Here is a 20,372-nt window from a genome sequence, read left to right on the forward strand (position 1 = left end):
AAGTTTCGGCCAAACCAAGACTCCTCCAAGGATGTAGAATTTCGGCCACCAACGCCAAGCTCCAAGGGATGCAAGAAACAAAGCCTCATTTCTCTCCTTCTTCTCCTAGCTAGAACCGGCCACCAACAAGAGCTCCAAGAGGATCTGACCACTAAAGAAGAAGAGAAGAGGAGGGAATAGGAAACTCTAGGGCCAGCCACAACCAAGGAAGAGAGGAGGAAAAATAGAATAGAGTTGTCACCCATGAAGGCACCTCTACCACCTCTTTTATAATCCTTGGTCTTGGCAAATAAGGAAATTTAAATAAAAACTTCCTTAATTCTTTTGCCATGAAAAGGAAAATTTATTTAATTAAAAATCAATTTCCTTTTCATTATTAACATGGCCGGCCACCTTAAGAGTTCCAATTTAGGCAAGTTTTAAACACAAATTAAAACTTCCTTATTTGTTTCTGGAAATTTTAAAATTAAACAATTTTTCCCTTCATGGTTGGTTATAAAAGGAAATTTTTATAAATTAAAATCTTTCTTTTAAACATGTGGTTGATTTCTAAAAAGGAAAGTTTTCTTTAATATTAAAATATCTTTTTAATCTACAAATAAGGAAAGATATTAAATCTTTTCTTAATCTTTTGTAGAAACTTATAAAAGGAAATATTTAATTTTAAAACTCTCTTTTTAAATCATGAATATGGTTGCAAAAAAGGAAAGTTTTATCAAAATTAAAATCTTCCTTTCAATCTACAAATAAGGAAAGATATTTAATCTTTTCTTAATCTTTTATAGAAAGTTATAAAAGGAAAGATTTAAATTTTAAACTCTCTTTTAAAACCATGAAATCCACATAAGAAAAATTTTAAAATAAAAATCCTTTTATTGTGATGTGGTCGGCCACATCATGCTTGGACTCCAAGCATTGGCCGGCCACCTACTTGGCTCAACCACTTGGTCTTGGCCGGCCCTAGCTTGGGTTCCAAGCTACCTTGGCCGGCCCCCTTGGGTTAGGTAAGGAGTGGGTATGTGGTTGGTATAAATCTCTATATACAAGAGTCTACGATAGGGACCGAGAGGAGGAATTGGTTTTTGTCTCCCGATGAAATTAAGCTTCCCGTGTTCGCCCCGAACACTCAACTTAATTTCATCAATAATAATTCATACCATTAAAGAATTATTATTGAACTACCGCACCAATCCCAAATTACGTTTTGGGCTCCTTCTTATTATGAGTGTGTTAGTCTCCCTGTGTTTAAGATGTTGAATGTCCACTAATTAAATGAGTTACTGACAACTCACTTAATTAATATCTTAGTCCAAGAGTAGTACCACTCAACCTCATCGTCATGTCGGACTAAGTCCACTTTCAGGGTTTAACATGACAATCCTTATGAGCTACTCTTTGGGACATTCTCAACCTAGATTACTAGGACACAGTTTCCTTCTATAATCAACAATACTCACTATAAGTAATATCATTTCCCAATTTATCGGGCTTATTGATTTATCGAGCTAAATCTCACCCACTGATAAGTCAAAGAAATAAATACTAAATATATATGCTTGTTATTATATTAGGATTAAGAGCACACACTTCCATAATAACTAAGGTCTAGTTCTTTTATTAAGTCAGTATAAAAAGAACTTACCTTAAATGGTCCTACTCAATACACTTAGAGTGTACTAGTGTAATTTATTAGTCAAGATAAACTAATACCAAATTACACTACAACTATTCCAATGGTTTGTTCCTTTCCATCTTAGTCGTGAGCAACTGTTTATAATTTATAAATAACTGATAACATGATCTTCCGTGTGTGACACCACACACCATGTTATCTACGATATAAATTAATTGAACAACTACACTTAACATAAATATAGATATTTTTGACCAAAAATAATTCTTTATTTCAAAAATAAATGTCTACAAAAGCTTGGCTTTTAGTATACACTCTAACAGTCTTCAATGTTCACAAGCAGTTCGTACTCATTGTCAAAGAAATCATGATAAAAAATAATTGATATATTTCTTTTCGGGCTGTCCAAAACAAGCTTAGAGTAACATTACAATAAATGTAATGATCGTGGGACATTTGATGGCAAGACAGGATTACTTCTTGCCATGACACTTTTCTTCCTTTGAGGCCTCTACAAATTGTAAATATAAACATGTTAGTGGAAAGTTCTATCTCTTATGTTCAGCATCTTAGTGGAAAGTTCTATCTCAAAGTATAGACTACATGTGTGTGCTAGCTCTTTAAGTTAAAACGTTAGAACATGAAGTACAAAAGTATTGATAAAAAATGCAGTTTAGAAGAGTTCAGCATGATAAAATCACTAGAACAAATAAATGCCTACAGACTAAAATAAGATGTTAATCAGAAATTAAAAAAGGGTTCATATAATGACATAGGTTCTTTTTTTTCTATGATCCCGCATAACAATTGTCCACTTCAAAAGGCAAAGACTATTTCGTGTATCTCATTATGACAGAAAAATTATGATATCACTTGCCTATTGAAGTGCTTGAATACCATTCGGTAATAGATTTTATAAATAAACTAATTCAACTAGTTAAGCCAATTACCCATTACACTTTTACCGGTTCAATCAACTGTTGAGTTTTCGAAACATTGATTGCAAATTACAAAGCTAATCCTGTGAATAAGCTTTTCTAAATCTCTCTTATGTCCTTACCATCTCAACTGATTTAAGATTCAATGCAAGTAATCAGAACAATAGTTAAAGATAAGCCCACTAGTCGATAGTTGCAGAAAACTCACTAACTAAATCCATAGTCATCAAATAAGCTTTATATAATTAGTCAGGAGCTTCTAAGCTGATCTGCACTAGTTAATGAAATGTCAAAAGTGGTGTGATATGGAAGTGAAAGTACAAGAACAAAAAGGTAGAGAATATAAAGAAATGAGGCTTCTTTTGTGCTAATAATGATAATGACCTTACATAAACTTAAACACACCTACTCATAAAACATACACTAAACAAATTAGAAGTTGGAAATTTGTGCTTGCTGAAACGAATCCACAAATAATCCCAATGAAGATTTAATAGTGTGTGGGCAGTGTGGTGCCCGAATGAGTAGGAAATTTACCTCATTTTTCATCACTACCCAACATGCAACCCAAGTAACATGGGTCCCTATATCGTCACCAATAGTATCACATTCATTTGGAATGGGAAAGGGCAACCTTGCTGAATTCTCCACAGCCTCATCAATCGAGACGCGCATGCAATTCATGGGTAACGGGACACCATGAAGTAATTTTCCATCCCCATTGACATGAACAACCGTACCATAGGCCACAACGTTGGACTTCGATTCCAGTGATAGTGCAACTGGCATACCCTAGAAGACAACCAATCATGTCATAAATTGATTCACTCATTATTGCAATAATAATAAGTATCCACAATTATATATATATATATATATATATATATACCTGCAAAAACTCAGTCTTGCTTAAAACTTACATGTCATCATCCACAACCGGGATGCTCTTCTTTGGTTTGATCTTATCCTCACTCGTGGTAGGCAACTTCACCGAGCAACTACCTTTCTCCTCAAACTCGAAGTCGCATGCACCCTTTTTGAACATTTCTTCAAGTTTCTATATGCGTGCATCTTGTTCTACTATGCGTGCACTTTGTTCTGAGATTAGCTTCTTTGCCTCTAACAACTCCTTTTGATGACTATTCCATATTTTGCCAACATTAAAATAGAGAGTTGGAGTGATATGACCTCCAAGACCTCTCACACACCCAACATGTTCTTCAGAATCTAGTGTATTTATGAAAATATCTTTGTATTTGTGAGAATATCTTTCCTAGCCCCTTCAAACTGCAGCTTCCCCTCTCTTTTTTGTTGCACGTAATCATCTTGAAATGCCCAAACAAACAAAATAGTTACTAACAACAAAATTAGTCAATAAAAATAGCTATTCTTTCATGTATCACATACAATCTTTTTTGCTGTCATTTTGAGATCATCGCCTTCAAATTCACCCTCCTTATTGGCCCGTCCTCTCTTCCAAATAATAGCTCGACTTATCTCATCATCATCACATAAATCAGATGTCTACAAAAAAATGAATCATGCACTATTCCTACAAAATCAAATTCAATAATAAACCACCAGCTTCAACATACATACAATTTGGTCAGCGAAACGTGCATATCCTTTACGGGACAGCAGATGAGGGTATACATTTTGCCTTCTTCTATTCTTTTGTTCATCACTTACTCTCTAGTTAAAAATTAAAATCAATTAAGTTCACTAATATATATATATATATATATATATTTCTATATATATATATGCAAACTTTAATACAAATTCTCTTTGTTGTAGAGAAAAACTTTAATCAGACTATGTGAAATAAAGATCCTATTGTAGAACATCAGTTAAGGATCATTATGACTATCTTCTAAAAATTAAAATCAAATTTTGAATCTTACCCTGAAGTCGACAGACATACGAGTTATTACAAAGGAACTCCAATCATCTTGTGAAATACCATAGCCAATCGGTGGATCTTTCAACTCATCAGATTTATCTAGCTTGCTGAAAATAAACTTTTGAGTGAGAAAAGCTTTATATTGATGTCATTTATTATTTGCTGAATTTAAACATCCTTTCCTCCAACTTGGGTCAATATTGTACGTCATTTGTAAAAACACATAAAAAAATTAACAAACACGTTAAATATAGCATAACCATTCGAGAGCTAATTTAAGTTCTCAAAGCATTCTAACTTACATTCATCGATTCCCATGTTAACTCTTTAGCATCATTTGGCACCTGCTTCCATGATTTGTAAATTATTGAGATCTTCTCTCGAACAAGAACGCCAATGTAGCTTTGCATTTCACCCGCAAATTCTCCAACTGGCTGTTCAATTTTGTTGAAGCTAACATGCTTTTTAATTCCTTGGACCCTTATCCTAACAAGCCTATCCATACGTGTACGCCTCCTAAATGTTCTTGTTGACTCCGTTTCTATAGATTCTATTGCTGTTTGATCATTGCAACTATTGTTAGTGGTATAATTTGAAGTACTTTCTTTAGCCTTCTCAATCCTCAGTAATATTTTTGCATGAGCTGTCATTTCCTACAAAAGGCAGCAGCCTGTTAGGCATTTGAATTACAAAAAAAATAAAGCAAGAATGGAGACAAACGACATTTATATTACAATAAGAAAAAATATGATAACAAAATAGATCAGTAAATAAAATTTACACACCGGTTAAACAATAGATTACACTTAATTATTGTCAATCCATGTCCCATCACAGTCTTCATGAATGCATGATGGTTCATTTTCATCTATGTCGTCAACGCCCATTAATTCCATTGATAAACCCTCTTGTAGAACTTTGATAGTGGATTGTAGCATTTTCCAACTCATCGCCATCTATGTATTCCATGTAATCCCTAGTAGGAGTGGCAAGTACAACATGCCATGCAGGATCTTGAGGATCTTCAATGTAGAATATCCGCTTTGCTTGACTCCCTAAGATAAAAGAGTCAAATTTAAATCCAATTCTGTTGAGGTTTACCAATGTGAAACCAAGTTCATCAACTTTAATACCGCTATTATTCTCAATCCAATTACATTTAAACATCAGAACTTGAAAATTGTGATAATCGAGTTCCCAAATTTCTTGAATAACTCCATAGAAAGTCATGTCCGACACAATTGGATTTTTGTCCTTTGCACTAGCAACTTACATTGTCTTTGCAACTAAGCTTACTCCAAAGTTTTGAATAGCTCGTGTATCATCACGCTCTTTTGTATGATAAGTAGCTCCATCAATCAAATAACTAGAGTACTTCAACACTTGATTGCTAGGTCCGCGCATTATCCACTTCAATCTTTCTGATATTTGACAGGTGGAATTGCCAACTGCTCTCACATGATCACGTAACTATCCAATAAACGTTCGATTATGCTCATCTTGTAGCCACTTTTTGGACTTGGCTTTATGAGGAAAGCTTGAGTTCAAAAATTCCATGTGCTCCCTAATGAAATGGTTACGGATAAGTTAACTAATAGAATACTAATAGGTTAATTAGTAGAACGTAAGAACACTACAATAAAATATTAATAAGTAAGAGAATTACTCGATATAAGGATCAACATCAACATCATTTTTCAAGACATAACGATGTGCTTGATGCAACTCATCATGACAAGTTGAGTGTATTACTGAGATAGATAGAGGTCTAGTAAGTTGTACTTGCCGATGCCTTGATGGGATCCCAATTGTATGCACACTAGACATGTAATCTGAGCAAAATTCCACAGCCTCTTTAGTAATATAACATTCGGCTATACACCCTTTAGGACGATTGTGATTTCGCACATACCCTTTCAATATCTTCATGAATCTTTCAAATGGGTACATTTGCCTATACCAAACCGGTCCACACAGTTTGATCTCCTATACAAGATGAACGGTTAAATGAATCATTATATCAAAAAAAGATGGGGGGAAATATTTTTCAAGCAAGCACAACATTGTCACAATCTCTCTTTGCAAATCTTTCAACTTCAAGACATCTATCACTTTATTACATAGCACGTTGAAGAATCCACAAAACCGAGTGATAGTATCTCTAACATGTTTAGGCAAGACACCACGGATGGCGACCAGAAGTAATTGTTGCCTCAAAGTGTCATAGTTGTGTGACTTAAGGCCAATAAGTTTCAAGTCTTTCATTGACACCAGATTTCAAACATTGGATGAATATCCTGTGGGGACCTTTATTCCAAACAAAGAATTGCAAAGTTTTCTTTTCTCATCCTTACTTAGTGTATAACAAGCCGCTAGCAAAAAGGTTATCTTCTCCCCCATTTTCGGTGCCAAATCAATCCTCAATTTCATCTCCATAAGGTCTAGTCTTGCAGCTACTCCATCCTTTAATTTTCTAGGAATGTCAAGCAAAGTACCGATCAAACTTTCACACACATTTTTTTCAATGTGCATCACATCAAGAACATGTCGAACATGTAGATGTTTCCAATAATCAAGTTCAAAAAATATAGATTTCTTTTTCCAACATGATACTGCTTTGCCTTGATTTAACTGAAACTCCCCATTCACTTTTCCTTAACGATAATTAATTCTTTCAACTCGATCCAAAATTTCATGCCCAGTTATTTGGTTTGGTGCAGAGTTAAGCTCTGGGTTCCCATTAAATGCTTTTTTTTGCCTTCGATAAGGATGATTTGTAGGAAGAAATCTTCTATGGCCTGTATAACTAATTTTTTTACTATGCTTCAACCTTGTCGAACATGTTTCTTCGCCATAAATAGGACATGCGCAATATCCTTTCACAACACAACCTGACATGTTCCCATATGTAGGAAAATCATTGATTGTCCATAGTAAGACAACCTTAAGCAAGAAATTTTCTTCTCGACGTGTATCATATGCATCAACACATATATCCCATAATCTTTTCAAGTCATCGATCAAAGGTTCTAAGTAAACGTCAATATCATTTCCCGGTTGTTTGAGACCTGAAATCAACAAAGTAAGCATCATAAATTTTCTCTTCATACACAACCATGGAGGAAGGTTGTAGGTGATCATCACAACAGGCCAACAACTATATGCAGAACTCATCAAACTATGAGGATTGATCTCGTCTCTTGATAAGGCCAATCTAATATTTCTGGATTTAGCAGCAAAATCTGGCCTTATGATCCACTACTTTCCAAGCGGGTGCATTAGCCGGATGACGCAAGTATCCATCAAGTACTCTTTTATCAGCATGCCAAGTTAACTCCTTACATATCTCTTTATTCCGAAACAATCTTTGAAATCTTGGAATAGGCGGGAAGTACCAAAGGACCTTTGCAGGAACTCCATTTATCTTAGCTTTTTTACCCAACTTCCACCTTGACGTCCCACAAATAGGACAATTAGTCAAATTCTCGTATTCCTTCTAGTATAAGATACAATCATTAGGGCAAGCATGAATTTTCACATAATTCATTCTTAAAGCACATAAGTTTTTCTTTGCATCATACAATGATGAAGGCAATTCATTATCATTAGGAAGCATTTCTCCAAACAAAGTTAGTCAATGAAACTTTTAATACTCCAACTATATTTTGCCTTCAAGTTATACAATTTCACAAGTACAGATAACTTTATAAATTTGGTACACCCCGAATATAAAGGTTTATCGGCATCTTCAAGTAGCTTATGAAATTGGTTTGGATTCTATGCATAACTATCAAATGTAGCATGTGCCATATCAATAGGTTCCTCAGCAAAAGATTTCTATTCATCTTTGATTGAGTTATTGATTGTAGATCTTTCACCATGCCAAATCCATTTATGGTATGTTAAATCTATACCATTATAACACAAATATGCCCTTATAATGTCAACATTTCTCTTCTGTAGATTACCACATCTTGAATATGGGCAAGGTATTTCATTTGGATCGGTAACGTTTCGCAATGCAAATTGCAAGAAAGACTCTACCCCAACCTCATATTCATGTGATAACCTATTCTTTGACATCCAATCTTTGTCCATTTTTTTATAACTATCAGCCCGAAATGCGTCAAAACCTACCTTCAAAAAACTATACATCATACAACAAGTTCAAAACATAATCTCAAGTACCAAATACTATAATAAAATATTCAAGATAATAGAGTAATACTCAACATAAATCAACTGGACAGAAATACAAGTTTGGGACATATTTTTGGATACAATGAAGTTTAGCAAACTAGCACCGCAAGGAATATTTAAACGGGTTGTAAAAAATTTATAAAATCAACCATGCATGTACATATTTTCTTGTTCATTTAGCAGTATTTTCTTGTTCATTTAGCATCAATTAGTGTGTCCCCTCTTCTCTTCTTTATATACACAGAATATAAATAATATTAAATGAGCATAAATAATAAAGATGACAATTAATTCAGATTATGAAAATAATAATTAAAATTGAGGAAAACACAGAAAATACAAATTCATATTTTTCCACCCCATTGAGGAAGAAAGAGCAGGCAAAGGGCATGATGAAACAAATCAAAAACTAAAAAGAAGAAGAAAAGAGAATGCTGCACTTGCAAATACAAGCATAGTGGAATCAAAAATATGTGTCATTTTTTGAGCTAAAATTTATGAACGAACTAGGGTTCGTAGATTTTAATCTACCTTGACTATGGCTCTAGCACAGATCCAAAGAAGACAAGACGAATAAAAGGTTCCGCGAGCGAAAGAAACATCAGTGGAAGGTCAAAGGGCCTCGTCGAGCTCAGAAATCCGCTCACCAAGAAATGAGAGGAGAGCACACCGCGCGTCATGGAGGAAGATCCAGCGAAGGCGGACGGTCGGTCGACAGGATGGCGTGAAGAGATTGTAAGAGGAGAGGGAAAGAAATATGGCTAGGGTTCGAGAACGCGAAGGGGAAAACACAGCACCGAAAAGATATTCAGGGAGGGAAAGCAAAACTGCGTGCAAGGAGAAAAAAAGACCAAAGTCAAATTACAACAGTTTTATCTAAACTATTGTCGTATCCCCTAAAAATGCACATAAAGACAACGGTTTAGAAAATCGTTGTAAAAAGTGTTGTTGATTTAAAAAGAAGTCGCTCAATGACAACAGTTTTCACAAAACCGTTGTCTTTTATATTTAATGGGGAGTTCAAAGATAATAGTTTTGTCAAAAACCGTTGTCTTTGATCAAATTCGCAACGGTTTCTCTTAAAACCGTTGTCTTTGGGATGTTGTCTTTTAACATTTTTGTTGTAGTGCTTGTGTATCTTTGTGTGTGAGCTTATACGAGGCTTCTCCACCTCCGGTAGTTACCGAGAAGGAGTTATTTCAAAGCGGATGAGTGAGTGAGGGCCAGATCCTTGGATTAGTCACCTCTTCTTGAGTTTGATACCAAGTAAATCCTGATGTTAGTATTGTAAGTTTTTGCTTGAGTATTTTTCGCTGCAACAACATCATTATGAAGCAAGCAAACGAAGTACGATGAGCTATTTACCTCCCCCCTCTAGCTACAAATCGATCCTAATACTATTCACCGACCCCCATCTAGCCTTTGAGTGTTCTAACTGTTAGAGTGTATACTGAAAGCTTAAGCTTTTGTAAACATTTATTTTGAATAAAGAATCACATTTGGTCAAATTATCTACATTTGTTTGTAGTTGTTCAATTAATTTATATTGTAGATAACATAGTATGTGGTGCCACATACAGAAGATAATTTTATCAGTACCTTATAAATTATAAACAGTAGCTCACGACCAAAATGGAAAGGAACAAACCATTGGAAGGTCGTAGTGTAATTAGGTATTAGTTTATCTTAACTATATAATTATACTAGTACACTTAGAGTGTATTGAGTAGGACCATCAGAGGTCGTTTCTTTTATACTGACTTTATAAAGGAACAAAGACCTCAGTTATTATGGAACTGTGTGCTCTTAATCCTAATATAATAACAAGCACATATATTTGATATTTATTTCTTTAATTTATCAATGGGTGAGATTTAGTTTGATGAATCAATAAGCCCGATAAGTTGGGAAATGATATCACTTATAGTGTGTGTTGTTGATTATAGAAGGAAACTGTGTCCTAGTGATCTAGGTTGATAATGTCCCCAAGAAGAGCTCATAAGGATTGTCATGTTAAACCCTGCAGGTGGACTTAGTCCGACAAGACGATAAGGTTGAGTGGTATTATTCTTGGACTAAGATATTAATTAAATGACTTGTCAGTAACTCACTTAATTAGTGGACATTCGACATCTTAAACACAGGGAGACTAACACACTCATAATAAGAAGGAGCCTAAAAATGTAATTTGGGGTTGGTGCGGTAGTTCAATAATAGTTTACTAGTGGAATGAATTATTATTGATAAAATTAAGTTGTGTGTTCGGGGCGAACACGGGATGCTTAATTTTATCGGGAGACCAAAACCAATTCCTCCTCTCGGTCCCTATCGTAGCCTCTTATTTATAGAGTACTATACCCACCTATACCCACCTTCATACCCATGGTGTAGGGCCCGACCAAGCTAGCTTGAGAACCAAGCTAGGGCTGGGCAAACCTTGGTCCATGGGTGGCCGGCCCTAGCTTGAACCCAAGCTTAGGTGGTCGGCCCTAGCTTGAACCCAAGCTTAGGTGGTCGGCCCTATTAAATTAAAAAAAATTAATTTTAAAATTTTCTTATGTGAAAGATATAATTTATTGGAGAGATTAAAAATTAAAATATCTCTTTTATAAGCTTCTACAAAAGATTAAAGAAAGAGATTAAATCTCTTTCCTTATTTGTAAATTGGAAGAATATTTTATTTTTCTTCTTTGTAAATTATTCACATGTTGAAAAATTAAAATTATAGAATTTTTTTTTATCAACCATGAAGGGATTTTAAAGGGAAATTTTTTTTTTTAAATTTCCGAAGACAATAAGGAATTTTAATTGTTGATTGAAAATTGCCTTGTTTGCTCTCCATGAGGTGGCCGACCATATACACTAAGAAAAGGATTTTAATTTCAATTAATTAAAATTTTCCTTTTCAATGGCAATAGAGTTAAGGAAGTTTTTATTAAATTTTCCTTATTTGCCAAGGTTAAAGGATTATAAAAGAGGGGGTTTTGGGTGCCTTCAAGGTGAACAACCTCTATTATTTTCTCCCTCTTTTCTTCCTTGGTGTGGCCGACCTTTTCCTTTTCTCTTCTCTCCATCCTTGTGGCCGAACCTCTCATCCTCCTTGGAGATCAAGTGGTGGCCGGATTCTATCTTGGAGAAGAAGGAGAGAAAGCTTGCATCCCTTGGAGCATTGGTGGTGTTTTCTCTTCATCCTTGGAGGTGCTCTTGTTATGGCCGAACCTTGCAAGGAGGAGAAGAAGGTGCTTTGGTGGTTTCTCATCTCGGAAGATCGTTGCCCACACAACGTCCGAGGTTAGAAGAGGAATATGGTAGAAGACCTAGAGGTTTTTGTTTGCAAAAGAAAAGGTATACTAGTATTTAATTTCCCCATCATACTAGTTTTATTCCTTTGTAAAAATACCAAATACAAGAGGCATGCAATTCTAGTATTTCGAATTTGTTTTTGATGTTGTGTTCTTTTGTTTTTCTTTTCCTTGTGATTTGATTGTTCTTTTTGGTTGACCTAAAGTTATTTAAGGAAATTAAATATTAGCTTTCCTTAAAAGGCTTTGTCTAGGCGGTGGTGGTTGTTCCCATATCCAAGAAGGCCATGTGCCTCGCCATGCAGTCCTGGAAGTCAATTTTGGAAATTAATATTTAATGGAATTAATAACCTAGGTGATTTGGATAGAACGTGTTAAGTTCCGTAGGAGATCCAAGTCTAAACCTAAAAGAACAAAGAAATTAAACTTTGGATCAAACGTGTTAAGTTCCGCAGGCGATCCAAGTTTAATTTAAAAGAACACATGATAGCTAGGAAATGGTTCAGACCTTTGTACAAAATTTTTGTACAGTGGAACCATTAGGCTTTCCGAGTAGCAACCAACAATTGGTATCAGAGCTAGGGTTTTGCCTCTATGTATTTGGTATTAGTTTAATTATGCACATGTCATACATAATTTAGGTAGGTTAATAGTAGGATGTGCTAACTTTGTGGATGCAGGATCCAACTATTATGGCTTATAGTTATTATGTGTGTGATTGGACCCTTGGACATGTCAAGGGCATTTTGTTGTATGTGCATGATTGTATTATAAAATAGAGCAGGAGCTGTATTTAGTTTTATTAGGATTTTATTTTTTGATCTAGATACGTGTACATTCCTTTTATGGAATATAGGATCGATGGATGTAAATTTTATTTTATGTTCGATCTAGTTTACATGTACATTCCTTCGAGAAATATATGATCGAAAAATATAAAATTCTATTTATGTCGCGGATCGAATCTTGCAAGGCGTGGAACCTTTTGAGGACCAAAGGCACAACGGAACAAGGAGCAAGATGGATGCGACAACTAGACCCGGTGGCAGTTGCCAAAGATGGCAGCAGCTAGGGTTGGCGACACACGGAAGACAGCAATAGATAAAAGTCATAATAGTTGAAAATTAGTTTTTCTATTTATTGTTTTTTATGCTGTGACTGTGTTTGCTTGTTAGTATGCATGTTAAGTAGGCTAGCATAGTCAAAATTTCTCATTTTTAAATAACTAAGTGGGAGAGGGATTTTAAATAAATTCCACGGTCTCCATTATTGGTTTGTAAGTGATGCAAACAAGCTTGCGCGTTGGCTCTAAGTGTCTTCCTCCATATCGGATGAGCTTGTTTGTGGATCACTAGAACAAACTTCCATTTTGGATGACTATAGGAAGTTAATTAAGAGCATGGGATCTTCCCCATCGGAAGGGGCACAATCTTATTAATGGACTTAGTGTCAAGTAATGGTATACACTTAGGCACGTCTAATAGTATCCTCCCCATCGGAGTCACTGCTATTATTCGTGTGACTAAAGGAAACCAACTATTAATTTTATTTGTGAAAAAGTTAGGTTGACAAGATAATAAAATTAATGGGTTAAACCCTCCTTTTACAAATGTTGAATTTGTATATGTCCACACTATCGTGGCATACAAAATTCACGGTGTTTTGAGGTGTTGGTTAATTTAAAATAGTATTGTTTGAGGAATCAATATTATTCTAAATTTAGAGTTCTGACCAAAAGTTATTTGTGATTTTTAGGATGACTTTCAACCCACTGGCCATCATACTAAAAGAGAATAGACTTACTGGTCCTAACTACATAGATTGGAAAAGGAATCTGGACATTGTTCTTACTGCTGAAAGCTATAAGTTTGTACTGACTGAGCCTTGCCCTGATACACCCAATGGTGAATCTACCCAAGAGGAGATTGAGTATCATAGGAAATGGGTAAAAGCAGATGAGATGGCGCGGTGTTACATTTTGGCTTCAATGTCAAATGTATTGCAACATCAGCATCAAGATTTACCAACAGCATATGATATTATGAGCAATCTCAAGGAACTCTTTGGTCACCAGGATCGGGCCTCTAGGCAAGAATCTATGAGAAAGATAATGACGGCCACCATGCAAGAGGGTACTCCCGTGAGGGATCATATCCTAAAGATGATGACTTATCTAAATGAAATACAAATCCTTGGAGGAGAAATTGATGGGGAAACCCAGATCGATATGATCCTCCAAACACTACCTAGAAGTTTTGAGCAATTCCGCCTAAATTACAATATGAATAAAAGGGTATATTCATTGGTGGAACTACTGACAGAACTTCAGGCAGCAGAAGGGTTGTTCCGTCATAATTCTCATATTCACTATGCTGAAAATGGTTCTACTTCTAAACTGAAAGGAAAGAAGAAGAAGAAGAAATAAGTTAGCTCAGCAAAGAAGGTGAATAAATCTCAGAGTACAGGACCTAAAGCTGGAGTGAAGAAGCCGAAGGGCAAGTGCTTCATCTGCAAGCAGTCAGGGCATTGGAAGGCGGACTGCCCTCGTAGGAGTCAAAACAACAAAGGTATATCTCATGCTCTGGTTGTTGAAACATATTTAGCGGTGTTATCTACCAGCACCTGGTGTGTAGATACAGGAGCCACTGATCATGTCTGCAATTCTTTGCAGGGGTTCCAGGAAACCCGACGACTAACTGAAGGAGAGATTACCGTCTATATGGGCAATGCTACTAAGGTGGCGACTGTTGCAGTGGGAGACGTCTACTTATCTTTTAATAAGAATAGAAATTTGGTTTTAAGAAATTATCTTTATGCACCCAGTTTTAGAAAGAATTTAATTTCAGTTTCTAAACTGCTTTTGGATGGATATTCAGTTTCCTTTAGTAACGATGTGGTTATTAAGAGAAATAAAGTGATTATCTGTTCTGGTGCATTGGTTGACAATTTATATACTTTAAATCCAATTTCTCCCACAAAGCAAAATATGGAAATTAATAACACATCCTTTAACTCAAATAAGAGAAAAGAACCTTCGGAAATGAACCAAACATATCTTTGGCATCTAAGTCTTGGTCATATTAACTTAAGTAGGATTCAAAGGCTTATAGCCGATGGACTCTTGGGTTCATTAGAGTTGGAAAATTTTCCAACTTGTGAATCTTGCTTGGAAGGTAAAATGACCAAGAGGCCTTTTAAGGCCAAGGGGTATAGAGCCAAAGAAGTGTTAGAATTGGTTCATTCTGATTTGTGTGGTCCTATGTCTATCCAGGCGAGAGGTGGTTTTGAATATTTTGTCTCTTTTATAGACGATTATTCAAGATACGGATACATTTACCTAATGCGCCGCAAGTCCGAGTGCTTTGATAAGTTCAAAGAGTACAAGGCTGATGTGGAGAAACGACTAGGTAAAAGTATCAAGACACTACGGTCTGATCGCGGTGGCGAATACCTCTTAGGAGAGTTTAGGAATTACTTATCAGAGGTCGGGATTCAATCCCAATTGTCCGCACCGGGTACACCCTAACAGAATGGTGTAGCAGAACGAAGGAATAGGACTCTTATGGAGATGGTTAGATCGATGATGAGTTATTCAGAATTACCAAATTTGTTTTGGGGATACGCTCTGGAAACGACAGTGCATATTCTGAACTTAGTACCTTCTAAATCAGTTTCTTATACTCCCACAGAATTGTGGAATGGGCGAAAACCCAGTCTAAGACATATTCAGATTTGGGGTAGTCCAGCACATGTGCTGAAACCAGATGCTGATAAGTTAGAATCTTGTACAGAAGTTCGCGTGTTTGTGGGTTATCCCAGAGGAACGAAAGGTGGTTTATTTTATAGTCCTAAAGACCAGAAGGTCATTGTTAGCACCAATGCCCAGTTTTTAGAAGAAGACTATATAATGGATCACAAGCCCAGTAGCAAAGTTGTTTTAGAAGAACTTAGAGAGGACACGTCTACTTTAGTACCAACAGTACAAGATGAAGTACCACAAGAGACTGCAACACGTGTCACACATGATACACAACCACAGACGGTGCCTCGTCGTAGTGGGAGAGTTGTAAGGGAACCTGAAAGATTCATGTTTTTGGGAGAGTCTTCGGACTTGATCCCGGGTAAACATGAACCTGATCCCCGTATATATGACGAAGCACTCCAAGATATAGATGCAGTATCTTGGAAAAAAGCAATGAATTCTGAAATAGAGTCTATGTACTCTAATAAGGTCTGGGAGCTTATAGAACCACCCGATGGTGTAAAAGTCGTTGGATGCAAGTGGATCTACAAAAGGAAAAGAGGAACAGATGGGAAGGTAAAAACCTTCAAAGCTAGGCTTGTTGCGAAAGGGTACACTCAGAAAGAGGGAATCGATTATGAGGAGACCTTTTCACCGGTAGTCATGCTTAAGTGTATCCGGATACTCTTATCCATTACTGCTCATATGGATTATGAGATTTGGCAAATGGATGTCAAGACAGCTTTCCTTAATGGAAGTCTTGAAGAGAACATCCATATGAAGCAACCAGAAGGGTTCATTGAAAAAAGCAAAGAACATCTAGTGTGCAAGCTCAATCGGTCCATTTATGGACTGAAGCAAGCTTCAAGGTCTTGGAACATCCGGTTTAATAAAGTAATCCAGTCATATGGATTTATTCAGTGTCCGGATGAGTCTTGTGTATACAAGAAGTGTAACGGAAACGTGGTGGTATTTCTTGTACTATACGTAGATGATATTTTGTTAATTGACAACAATGTCAAGGTATTATCGGACGTAAGGGTATGGTTGTCCAAACAATTTGATATGAAGGACTTAGGAGATTGTGCACACATTCTTGGGATCAAAGTCATAAGGGATCGCAAGAAAAGAATGTTGTGTCTGTCCCAAGTTTCATATATAGATACAATCCTTGCTCGTTTTAGCATGCAGAATTCCAAGAAAGGTTTCTTACCTTTTAGGCATGGAGTAGCTCTATCTAAAGAGATGTCTCCGAAGACATCAAAGGAGATAGAGGACATGAAAGCAGCTCCTTATGCTTCGGCTGTAGGAAGCTTTATGTATGCAATGCTATGTACGAGACCTGATATTTGTTTTGCCATGGGCATGATCAGCAGATATCAGAGTAACCCTGGACAAGGACATTGGACTGCGGTAAAGCAGATATTAAAGTACCTGAGAAGGACTAGAGATTATATGCTAGTTTACCAAGCAGACGATTTGCTTCCTGTGGGTTACACGGATTCATATTTCCAATCAGATAGGGACAACAGTAAGTCTACATCAGGCAATGTGTTTACTTTAGGAGGTGGAGCCATTGCATGGAGGAGTATTAAGAAGAAATGTGTTTCGGACTCAACCATGAAAGCTGAGTATGTAGCAGCCTCTGAGGCAACTAAAGAAGCAGTATGGCTCAGGGACTTTTTAATAGACTTAGATGTGATTCCTGGTTTGCCCAAAATCATCACAATTTATTGTGATAATAGTGGTGCAGTTGCAAACTTGAAGGAACCATGAGCCCATAAGACAAGTAAACATATAGAGCGCAAGTACCACCTGATACGAGATATTGTGAAGCGAGGAGAAGTTGTCATCGCCAAGATTACATCAGTAGATAACCTGGCAGATTCTTTCACTAAGGCCCTTCCAGCAAAAGCTTTCGATCGACATGTGGAGGGAATGAGAATCAGATGTATGGCAGCAGATATGACAGCTTAGTCATTAGTATAAGTGGGAGATTGTTAGAGTGTATACTGAAAACCTAAGCTTTTGTAAACATTTATTTTGAATAAAGAATCACATTTGGTCAAATTATTTACATTTGTTTGTAGTTGTTCAATTAATTTATATTGTAGATAACATAGTATGTGGTGTCACATATAGAAGATTATGTTATCAGTACCATATAAGTTATAAACAGTAGCTCACGACCAAAATGGAAAGGAACAAACCATTGGAAGGTCGTAGTGTAATTAAGTATTAGTTTATCTTAACTATATAATTACACTAGTACACTTAGAGTGTATTGAGTAGGACCATCAGAGGTCGTTTCTTTTATACTGACTTTATAAAGGAACAAAGGCCTCAGTTATTATGGAAGTGTGTGCTCTTAATCCTAATATAATAACAAGCACATATATTTGATATTTATTTCTTTAATTTATCAATGGGTGAGATTTAGTTTGATGAATCAATAAGCCCGATAAGTTGGGAAATGATATCACTTATAGTGTGTGTTGTTGATTATAGAAGGAAACTGTGTCCTAGTGATCTAGGTTGATAATGTCCCCAAGAAGAGCTCATAAGGATTGTCATGTTAAACCCTGCAGGTGGACTTAGTCCGACATGACGATAAGGTTGAGTGGTACTATTCTTGGACTAAGATATTAATTAAATGACTTGTCAGTAACTCACTTAATTAGTGGACATTCGACATCTTAAACACAGGGAGACTAACACACTCATAATATGAAGGAGCCCAAAAATGTAATTTGGGATTGGTGCGGTAGTTCAATAATAGTTCTCTAGTGGAATGAATTATTATTGATAAAATTAAGTTGTGTGTTCGGGGCGAACACGGGATGCTTAATTTTATCGGGAGACCAAAACCAATTCCTCCTCTCGGTCCCTATCGTAGCATCTTATTTATAGAGTACTATACCCACCTATACCCACCTTCATACCCATGGTGTAGGGGCCGACCAAGCTAGCTTGAGAACCAAGCTAGGGCCGGCCAAACCTTGGTCCATGGGTGACCGACCCTAGCTTGAACCCAAGCTTAGGTGGCCGACCCTATTAAATTAAAAAAGAATTTTAATTTTAAATTTTTCTTATGTGAAAGATATAATTTATTCGAGAGATTAAAAATTAAAATATCTCTTTTATAAGCTTCTACAAAAGATTAAAGAAAGAGATTAAATCTCTTTCATTATTTGTAAATTGGAAGGATATTTTATTTTTCTTCTTTGTAAATTATTCACATGTTGAAAAATTAAAATTATAGAAATTATTTTTTATCAACCATGAAGGGATTTTAAAGGGAAATTGTATTTTTTTTTAAATTTCCGAAGACAAATAAGGAATTTTAATTGTTGATTGAAAATTGCCTTGTTTTCTCTCCATGAGGTGGTGGGCCATATACACTAAGAAAAGGATTTTAATTTCAATTAATTAAAATTTTCCTTTTCAATGGCAATAGAGTTAAGGAAGTTTTTATTAAATTTTCCTTATTTGCCAAGGCTAAAGGATTATAAAAGAGGGGGTTTTGGATGCCTTCAAGGTGAGCAACCTCTATTATTTTCTCCCTCTTTTCTTCCTTGGTGTGGCCGACCTCTTCCTTTTCTCTTCTCTCCATCCTTGTGGCCGAACCTCTCATCCTCCTTGGAGATCAAGTGGTGGCCGGATTCTAGCTTGGAGAAGAAGGAGAGAAAGCTTGCATCCCTTGGAGCATTGGTGGTGTTTTCTCTTCATCCTTGGAGGTGCTCTTGTTTTGGTCGAACCTTGCAAGGAGGAGAAGAAGGTGCTTTGGTGGTTTCTCATCTTGAAAGATCGTTGCCCACACAACGTCCGAGGTTAGAAGAGGAATACGGTAGAAGACCTAGAGGTTTTTGTTTGCAAAAGAAAAGGTATACTAGTATTTAATATCCGCATCATACTAGTTTTATTCCTTTGTAAAAATACCAAATACAAGAGGCATGCGATTCTAGTATTTCGAATTTGTTTTCAATGTTGTGTTCTTTTGTTTTTCTTTTCCTTGTGATTTGATTATTCTTTTTGGTTGACCTAAAGTTATTTAAGGAAATTAAATATTAGCTTTCCTTAAAAGGCTTTGTGTAGGCGGTGGTGGTTGTTCCCATATCCAAGAAGGCCATATGCCTCGCCATGCAGTCCTAGAAGCCAATTTTAAAAATTAATATTTAATGAAATTAATAACCTAGGTGATTTGGATCGAACGTGTTAAGTTCCGCAGGAGATTCAAGTCTAAACCTAAAAGAACAAATAAATTAAACTTTGGATCAAATGTGTTAAGTTCCGCAGGCGATCCAAGTTTAATTTAAAAAAACACATGGTAGTTAGGAAAAGGTTCAGACCTTTGTACAAAATTTTTGTACAGTGGAACCATTAGACTTTCCGAGTAGCAACCAACACTAACTCTTAAAACCATCTAGGCTAGGCACCATTGTAGCATAAAAGTATTTTCAAAATGGCATAGGTGGTCTTATGGATCTGACAACCCTGTGTGCTCAATTAATGATAGTTGTCAAAAACTTTGAGGTAGTTCTTGCTCTAGGACCTCTTTAGAGAAAGGTATTCCTTTTGTGATTACTTCATTAGAGGCGAGGGTCTTTCCCTTGCGGTGGAAAGGCAACGTCTCTTCTGCCTGTGACTTATGGAA

The sequence above is a fragment of the Zingiber officinale genome, chromosome 1A, assembly GCF_018446385.1.
Source record: "Zingiber officinale cultivar Zhangliang chromosome 1A, Zo_v1.1, whole genome shotgun sequence".
Classification (NCBI taxonomy): Eukaryota; Viridiplantae; Streptophyta; class Magnoliopsida; order Zingiberales; family Zingiberaceae; genus Zingiber; species Zingiber officinale.